This window comes from Protopterus annectens, chromosome 4.part1 (assembly GCF_019279795.1).
Source record: "Protopterus annectens isolate FY-2018-M chromosome 4.part1, PAN1.0, whole genome shotgun sequence".
NCBI lineage: Eukaryota > Metazoa > Chordata > Ceratodontiformes > Protopteridae > Protopterus > Protopterus annectens.
In genome coordinates this window covers 765,636,575-765,646,825 of record NC_056734.1, presented here as the reverse complement: position 1 = coordinate 765,646,825, position 10,251 = coordinate 765,636,575, and the positions used below count along the sequence as shown (strand labels likewise).

Genomic DNA, 10,251 nt, shown 5'->3' with positions numbered 1-10,251 from the left:
TGCATGTCCTCCCTGCAGTCGAGTGAGCTTTAAAGACATGTAGGTAGGTGTATGTCTTCTGTGAAGGTTGGGTGTTGGGTTGGCAACTCAACACAGTAAAGCTCAATGGCCAATCAATCTGTGGACTGGTGATATGGGAAGTTTTAGATCCTGAATGTGCTAGAAGTTTTTTTTTTTTTTTTTTAAGTGGAGCTGCATGTAATGTTTAACAGCTTTTAAATGCTTTTCTTTATTAGAAGTGCACTTTGTTTTTGATTTCATTTATTTATTTGCCAGGGTGAGATATAGTAACAGCTTTTAAATGTTTTTCTTCATTAGCAGTGCACTTTGCTTTTGATTTCATTTATTTATTTGCCAGGGTGAGGTATAGTAACAGCTTTTAAGTTGTTGGTTGGCTTCTCATGTAGCTCAGTGGTGGCTTGTGAAGAATGCAAGGGTTACTTGGTTGTAACAACAAAAATCATATGTATGAACCTTAGAAACTTGTTATAGCTTAATTCTTGCTTTTTGGGCTCACTATAACAAGATTGTTTTCACAGTTTTAGAGTGTAATCAACATTTTCATATATTGCATTAATTTTACAGCAAAGATTTTAAATCTAAAAGAACTTCCCCTCACCCCTGTAAATATTATTTTATTTATTTCATAGTTATTTTTCAGCTGACTGGGGACTTGAGAAGACCCTTTCCAGTCACGACCTGGGCCAAAGCAAACGTCATCAAACAATATGAAGAAGGAAGAAAAATGCCACTGTTTGAACATGAATTTAGATAAGGCATACTAACATATGCAGTGAATGTTAAGGCGAACTAATAATCTATAACTATAGTAAATTACAGTAATTAATAATGTAAGTCTGGAGGAATGAAAAAGGCATGAAGGAGAAAACATGTGAGCAACAAAGGTCAGCAGAAGGAATAATAAGAGAGAAATATGATGTAGAATATATGGACTCGATAAGGACTTTTTAGCTATAAGTATTAAGTCTGAAAAAAAAGTTACTGTAGCAAATGACTGGCAACAAGGGTGAAGTGTATGGATTTTCTTAACAAGATTAACTCCCAGATTTAATAAAATCCATGTAGGGATAGTGTAGAGCCTACATGGATGTTACTGTGGCCGTGTACGTGGTTCCCCCTCGGCAACACACCATGCATATTAATCATAGCACATTGCCGAGGGAGAGCAGTGGAACACAGTTATTGAATCAGTGTAGGGAGTGTGTTACTAACTGTGTCCACAGATGAGTAACACACCCCCTGCACTGTGAAAGTGCATAATATCAATCTAGTTAAATTTGTTTTTTTTTTTTTTTTTTTTTTTTGAAGTCTGTGCAGTGCGGTGTGATGTGCAGCAATTGACACATGCAAGACATCTTAAAATAGAAACTGGATACATTTAATGTTTAATGCAAAGGTCGAGTTTAAGCATAGCTGAGTGGGTTTGCATGGTACAGCACTCAGCAGTGCTTAAATGTAGCTGAGAGCTATATCTAAACGTATAGCAGCATTCTGTACATCCATGTAGCCAAATGGTTAGAATGACAGCCTTATGTGCAGTGGGTGCAGGGTTTGAATACACAAAAGGGTTATATTAAGCATTTATTTTCCAAATACAAATTATGCCAATTATTTTTAAATCCTGATGTGCTGTGCTCAGCTAAGCTCCGTGAAGCCTTGCTAAGCCTTGCCAAGCACTGCTTAAATAAGATCCATTTTAGCACTGCTCAGCAGTGCCTGGTTCTGGGCAGCTCCACTTAGCTAGCTTGTGCACTGTTAAGTATTGCGAAGCATTGTTAAGGATTACCAGTTTAAGCACTGCTCAGCTCAGCTGTGCTGGTCTGTGCAGTGCCAAACGATGAACTGCATTTTTAATAATTACCCAATGGCATGTAAGGGTGGGAAAACAGGCTATATTAAGCTCAATAGGTGGGAATACTGCAGAATCCATTGGAGTTCATCCTGTGAGGATACTATGGAAGGTTTTGCAGAGGTACAAGCTTTTGGGTGCAGTGATGGGGCATTGAGGAGTCCAGGATCATGGCCGGACTTCTAGTAAAAAAACATGAAGATCAGCTCATGCAGGGTTGTTACTGGGGCTTGGAGTGCAAAATGAAGACCTGGGACTGCCTGGCATGGGACCTCACCAGTGCAATTAGTATCCTCTGCACAGGTGAGAAGTGTCATCGCCACCATGACAGATGGAAGGGGGCTCTCTTGGATGCCTGGGTCCAAGAATTCCAGGTGGGCAATGTTCCACAAGTGTGTAAGTATGTTTACCTGTGTTTCACCAATATTTAACCTTGAATATCTGCTAAACTGGTATGCATAATGGTGTGCTTCTCTCCCAACAGCTGCAGGGATGACAGCTCGCAACATTGAGGCACATGCAGGACAACTGGCCAGGTTGTACTGTGAGTGCGGTGAGTACAGTTGTATCTACCAATCTATAGTCATTTAAGCAGGGAAGAGTAAAGCATTAACTGCCATTAGATATATACAGTTTTGATTGTATTGCAATGAATGCGGTCATAGACCTGGACTGCAGTAAGTGACTACTGCCAAATGTACTGCAATAAGCAGGAAAGAGTAAAGCATTAACCATGATAAAGTAAATGAAATAAAGTTTCTATCACAGTCACTGTAGAATTATAGCTGTAGTGCAACACCTGGATTACATGAACAGTTGTTCAATAAAAACTTGAAACTATACCAGTGCATGCATGAAGGTATCTGTAATACATTGTTGTGCAATACTTGTGGAATGAGAGCTGATATTTCAACCCAGTAAATATATATTGTGTACACCTGCATTTTATTTGGTAATGTATAGGTTACCTAGTATCTCGACCATGATTACTTTTCATGCAGGTGTGTCCAACTGTTACTGCAGTATATCATGACACTATAGTAGTAGTACCAGGTCATATTTTGTTTTCAGGTGAGCTCGAGGAAGAACTCAGTAAGTTGGATATCAGCAGTGCCTTAGTAGCTCAGTTTGTTAAATGGTGTGGATGAAGTACATTTTGCTACACAAAGACCAGGGTTCGAATCCAGTTCCATGTACTAATACCTATTACTGAATCAGATATGTTATGATGACAAATATTTTCTCCACAGGGACACAGGTAAATGGGTGAAATAGCTCATAGTATATGTAAATAATTGTTTGTTCAGATGTTACAGACTGTTAAAATCATTTTATCACTAATGTGCTATTTATGCATACAATAAAGGAAACAGGTTCAATAAAAACAAAATATAATAAAATAAAAGGAATAAAATGTGTAATTACATAAATCATTCCCTCCACAGGGACACAGGTAAATGGGTGAGATAGCTCATAGTATGTGTAAATAATTGTTTGTTCAGATGGCACAGACTGTTAAAATCATTTTATCATGAATGTGTTATTTATGCATACAATAAAGGAAAAAGGTTCAATAATAATAAAATAAAAGAAATAAAACGTGTAAACAAGGTATATCTGTATTCCTGGAATGTCTTGTAAAGTTTGATGCACTCAATTGCTACATTTGATGCACATGTCCCCTGCAGTCATTGCTATTAGGTATGAACCCCATGCCTGCCAAGCAAGGCATGATAGTTGTGTACTGTCTGTACTGTACACATGCATGTCTCTCAAGTGTCACACTGTCATGGAATGTAATTACTGTTGCGTAATCCCTCTGTCACAGATGTATCATTGACATGATTTTAATGTCAATGTCAAAATAAGAGTACATTAGCCCACAGTACTCCTTGGTAGTTATATAGGTCCACTTGATGTGCAAGTGCTCTTTGTAGTTGTGTACCTGCAGGTGTTGCTGCTTGGCCCATAATGTCCCATGAGAGGTATGTATGTGGTACAGTAGCTATAGGGCATATTTACACATAAAGAAAGGACAGACATGTAGAGTGGATAGCATTACTGTTGTCAACTATATAGCCCATGATGGTATTAATTAGTGTGTATATCCACATGTACATACACACATATTACCCTGTAACAATGACACATTTGGTATTGCTGACAATACCTGTCCCTCACATTTTCATAGGTCCATCAGATGTGGCCGGAGTCCAAGGTCCTGTACCTTGTAAGTGTGATACTGTTGTTTTACGGATCATATATACCTTAAGAATGTTAAGGGCTGCCATTTTGACCTAGGCACAACTGTTATGCTTAACCAGAGTAGACTAGGTTGCATGTTCAATTTTGGATCCGTTAACTGTAGTGCATTGAATGAGTAATCACAGTCATGTATTTGCAGGAACATTGACACATTTGCACTTAATTATGGGAAGGACTATATGCAGCCTGCTATACAGTTGGCAATCACTCACAGATGCCTGTTCACACACAATATGGAGATGGTACATACCTGAGGCAGTGATACTATAACTGGCATAGTATGGTCACAAAGGGTGCATGTGTTTTAGGGATAGGTCTATTGGACACACTGACATATTGCTTATCTCACAGGTGTATCGTGCTGGCAACATTAACTGGATGTAGCTGCAGTGCATGTTATAAAGGGCCTGTCCTGTATGTGTATGCCGTTGTCTGTACGTGTGTTGTGCATGGGATCAGAAATAAGATGTGGAATGTGTAATGCAGTTGTGGCTCCTCACCTGTATATGTCTGTGTGGATTACCATACATAATAGTGCAGGTAGTAATGTACCTGTCTTGTCTTCCTCCTCACAGGTGAGCATAGGGGTTGGAGTCTGTCCCCCTCACAACCTGATGTCAGTGTCTCATCAGACTCTGATGATGATATTGGCTATAGTGAGGCACAGGTGGGTTTGTTGGGGGCTGAATCTGTCCCATGAGTTGACATCCCACTTCCTCCCCCATTGTCCCACATACAGTCATTATGTCCATACATATGCAGTCCCCTGAGGCCACAGATATAGGACAGTCAGTGTGTGGTGATATCGAACAGGACAGTGACGCAACTATGGCATTAGTAAGTGTAGACACTGGCCATAGCCAGAGATCTGGCGAGGTCCCACACAGGCAGATTGACAGGGGTGCTTGGAGGACTGTTGCCCATCCACCACCTGTCACAGGTCTCACATCACGTGTCACTCACCACATGTTTCAGTCCATCATGAAGACACAGGCATGTTCCAAACACAACATCAGACAGATGCTCAGGATTATGAATGCAGCACAGTCTGACATCTGTGACTGCCTCCACCACATTGGTGATGCCATGGATCATTTCACTGATGTAGTGGACAGACAGTGGGCCGAAACAGTGTCAGTGTTTCACCGTACATTGTCTGTGTTGGAGCATCTGGTTGGAGTAGGGCATTGGACACATGGACGTAAGTCAGCAACACCATCTGCTGAGACTCCATGTCACCATGCACACTCACACTCCTGTAGTGGCAGTACTTCCAGTACCACAGAAGGGAGTGTGCTGTCCACACCACAACATGGCAGGCCATGGGCATGTGGTCCTGGGCAGTCCAGTGGTGGACATGGGCCCAGCAGAAAGCAGTCACCATCAACTTTATCATCTTTAAATTTCTAGTCTCCCATTAGGACACAAGTGCTCTTCAGCAATTACATTCTGCTTGCTGAGCACACTTAAGCAAATCTGCAACCTGCGGCTACCACCCCACCCATACAGGATAATAAGGAATCAGTACTGCAAAACTAAACAAGGATATACATTTTGAGCCTCAAGAGCAGGAACACACTCAAGCAAATCTGCAGTCTGCGGCTGCCACCCCACCCATACAGGATAATAAGGAATCAGTACTGCAAAACTAAACAAGGATATACATTTTGAGCCTCAAGAGCAGGGTCAGTCCACCCAGGCATTCTACTTGTATGTTCTATGAGAGTGAAGTAATAACATTAGCAGTATTTCGTAGTAGTTCTCAGTGTGCTAATAAAACTGACTGTTGTAGCCTTGTGTCCCCCCCAACTAGTGCAGTAATCCTAACTATCCAATAGACAGTATACATTTAATTCAGATCCTGTGACTAAATTAACCATCAAGCAGCCCTCTCAGTGCTTTCTGCCTTAGTTTGTATCACTTGGAGGCCCACCTGTTTATTTGCATCTCTATACATTCCCCTTCATTACTAATGTATCTCCCTTCTCTAATCTGTGCACAAACTGGCTACTAATAAGCAAGTCAATGTGAAGACACACCCCAGCCTTAATAAACGTTGCTGTCTCTTCTCTCCTTCACTTTACAGGTAGTTTGAATTATTATTTACCCCCTCTAAGGCCTTCACTGATTTCCACTGATTGACTCTCTGGTTTCTTTGCATTCCACCTGGTTTACACCCCTTGTGCTATCTCCCTCCCCCCAATACTAAGCCTGTATTATAATCCTGCTGAGCATGGAACCATCTTTAAATTTCTAGTCTCCCACCAGGACACAAGTGCTCTTCAGCAATTGCATTCTGCTTGCTGGTAAGCTGTTAGACCTAATTTGTTTAAAGTGTTCAGATTTGCAAAGTAATACTTACTTTTTACTCTTGTCTAGGTGGGCTTTGCCCCGCTCCGTTCACCTTCACTAACCCTCGGGCTCTCTCCGCTCCCCTGCCCTGCCCCCTATTCCCTCCTGCCCCCACTACCTCTACATTTATAGTAATCACAGCCATACCCACAGCTCACCCTCACATCACCTCCACCAATCACAGCTCCTTAAGTCAGATCACATTATACCACACCAACTTGCTCCACCACAAAATACTCCCAACCACTCTCATTCCCACTAGGCATTATTTACATCACCCACACTACTTACCCGTCCACATATAGTGCAAACCTATAATTCCTATCCAGACCCCCACCTAGAACCAACTTAAACTTTATAACCATGACTATCACACACCTAAGTTTAGTCTGTCTTCTCATAATTCTTTATAACACCACAAGTTACCACTCTAGCAATATCCCTAAACTTAGTAGCACAACACTATATTATGCGCTCTCATATACAGACACCACACATTATAATATCTACCCAAAATTGTTCAAGAACTACATAACGAACTAATTCAGAACTAAACACATATGCTCTCATTCCTACTCCAAAAAAATACAATACTTTCTCACACTCATCACCAAACTCCAACATCTGTATCATCTATTTAACACCAGGCTCACCATAAGTGGGGATATCCACCCCAACCCAGGCCCATATCCATCCTGTCCAACACAAACTGCTCCAATACAAATGTCAGAACATAACACCCGCACTAACTGCATCCCTGAGCAAATCAACAACAGCAGCTAACCAAACATCTTTTAATGCTAAATATTAATATTGGAAGTATAAAAAATAAAATACCTGAACTCCAGGCCACAATAGCACACTACTCCCCAGACATAGTTGCTTTAACAGAAACCTGGCTAAATAAAAACATAGCTAACTCAGAAGTTCTCCCTATTGGCTACAATTTCATTAGACAAGACAGACCACTTCATAAAGGGGGTGGAACTGCCTTACTGTATAAGTCCAACTTAACTGTACATCAATTATCAGACTCCTTCCCCTGCCCCAATAATTGGGACATACTTATCTCACAACTTTAACTTCACCCTAAAAAGGTCATCACCACAATTGTGATCTATATTCAACCTGGTAATACACCTACTAGCCTTGAAGACTTGTTATCCTGGTTTTCCTTCCACATATTCACAAGAAACCCTTATTCTGGGGATTTCAACCTAGATTGGTTCACCTGCATATCAGAGCCACCAAGTAATCTAATAAATCTCCATGGCTAACAGCAGCTTGTCCAAATTCCAACTAGATGTGATAAAATATCTAAAAGGGAATCCATCCTTGACTGGGTTCTAACAACCCCACATTGTACCCCCATGCAGGCAGTCTCCCAAACACCTTACGTGACCACAACATAATATACCTTATACGTAGTAGAACAAGCATATACAAAACCACTAACTATAAATCCACTAGAAACACAAAAAATTCTCTCCTGAGGTCCTCAATACTTTACTCTGTAACTGTGACTGGGCCCCCCTAAAAACCCTCCCACTTGACCAGGCTGTAGCATATTTCAACAAAACATTTCTACAACACCTAGACACTGTCACTCCATTGCACAAAATCAAGGTTAGAACCTCTACCTCTACAAACCCCTGACTCAGTAAAGAAATCAAACAAATCCTCAAGTCCAGAGACACTGCCTGGCTTTACTATCAAAAAACCAAAGAAACACAAAGCCTAACTAAGTACCAAGAACTGCACAACCATGGAAAAAAATGCATTAGGCTGGACAAAAAGTCCTACTACACGACATTACAAACTAAATACCAACACAACCCCCCAAAATGTTGGATACATATAAACCAGCTACTAAAATCCACCCAAAAGGCTACCCCCAAACCAACCACCCCTGACACTAAAGTTCCCATCGGAACACAATTCAACTCCCACTTTGTGAACTCAGTTCTATCCTTAGTATCACAGGACAGTTCCTTCCTCACTATCCCCCCAACACAAATAACACTAATACAAGCTTTACCCTCAAAACTGTTTCCACCACTTCAATCAAAAGCATGCTCTCCAAACTAAAAACTTCATCAACAGCAGCCGACCTACTCCCCAGCTATTTCTTGAAACTCACAGCAGATTCTATTGCTATCCCAATCTCCATTCTCATAAACAGATCCATTGTTGAAAACTATGTGCCCAAACTCTGGAAAATATCCTATGTTACACCCATACATAAAGGTGGGACTTCCACTGAACCTAATAACTACAGGCCCATTGCTTTATTCTCGCCCCTGGCCAAAATCCTAGAAAAAATGTATCCAAACCCAGGTGCTAAAATATCTCCTAGACAGCAACATCCTGTCACCTATTCAGCATGGTTTCAGACCTCTCCATAGTACCACTACAGCCCTCCTCTGCTTCACAGAAACAGTAAACCATCTCAAAAACGAAGGCCTGCAGGTGTCAACTCTTTTTTTGGGTATGTCCAAAACATTTCACACAGTCTCACACCAAATCCGGCTGAACAAACTAAACCAATATCACCTATCAAATTCCACTCTTACCTGGTTCTAAAGCTACTTAACTGACAGGTACCAGGCTGTGAAATGGGAAAATTTTCTCTCTCTCCTCAGCTGCCCATAACTATAGGAGTCCTACAGGGTTCTATCTTAGGACCACTACTATTCACAATCTTCCCAAATGATCTCCATACCTCCACACAGCATGCATCTATCATTCAGTATGCAGATGACACTACCTTAATCTGTGCTGCACAAAACATTCCCACCCTCCTGAAAACAACTCAACTAGCATCATCTGACATTGAAAACTACCTTACCAAAGCCCAACTTATCCTCAATCCAAAGAAAACTCAACTTATGATTATAACCACTTCTAACAAAAAACACTGATAACAGTCAATTCACTATCTACTCCACAAATGCTACTTCAATCACTCCAGTGGCACAGGCTAAGCTATTGGGAATAACCATAGACTCCCACCTAAAATTTGATAGTCATCTCAACTTAACTATTAAAAAAGTACATGCTAAACTGGGATCACTCTACTGTATCAAACCATTTCTTACCAACAACACAAGATCAGCCATTGCTCGCTCCCAACCTCTATCCACCCTACTCTATGCATCTCCCATTCTGACTATTCTCAACAAAACTGAACTAAGCCAAATGGAAGCCTGTTATAACAGAATTGCCTGCTTTGTTGCAAATTGCTCATATAAAACTCATCACTGTACTGCTTTGAGACAGCTCCACTGGCTTGAACTGCCCAACCTCCTAGCCTACAATCAGCTCTGTCTCTGTCATTCGATCTATTACCTCCCCAATGTGTTCTGCCCTCAAAAACCTAATACAACATCACTCAGCCAAAAGGCCTCTTAGATCATCAAGCAAACTACTACTAGAAGTCACCAACAGCTACAGTAGCTTTGGAGATACACTATATAGTAGTTCAGTGGCTAAAAAAGGGAACTCTGTCCCCACTAGCATTCAAAACACATTGTCCAAATCCTCCTTTAAATACCTCATCAGGCAACATCTCCAGCAAAGTTGGCAGTGCCATGACTGCTCCCCAGGCTAGTGAAAGTGGATAAGGTGCACATACTAAACCTAGAGTATTTGATAATAGTTTTCAATCTTACTCACAAACACTGGTAATCTACAATGTATGTACTGTACCTGTGTACTATGTGTGTATTCTACCTATGTTCCAAATTTCACCTGTACACCACAAA

The 10,251-nt window shown here is 40.9% G+C and overlaps 1 protein-coding gene across 1 annotated transcript in view; it reads right to left on the bottom strand.

The window, feature by feature from the left end:
* LOC122801304 (extracellular calcium-sensing receptor-like) overlaps window positions 1–10,251 on the bottom strand; it is a 137,352-nt gene that overhangs the window by 31,589 nt on the left and 95,512 nt on the right. The window lies entirely within an intron of this gene.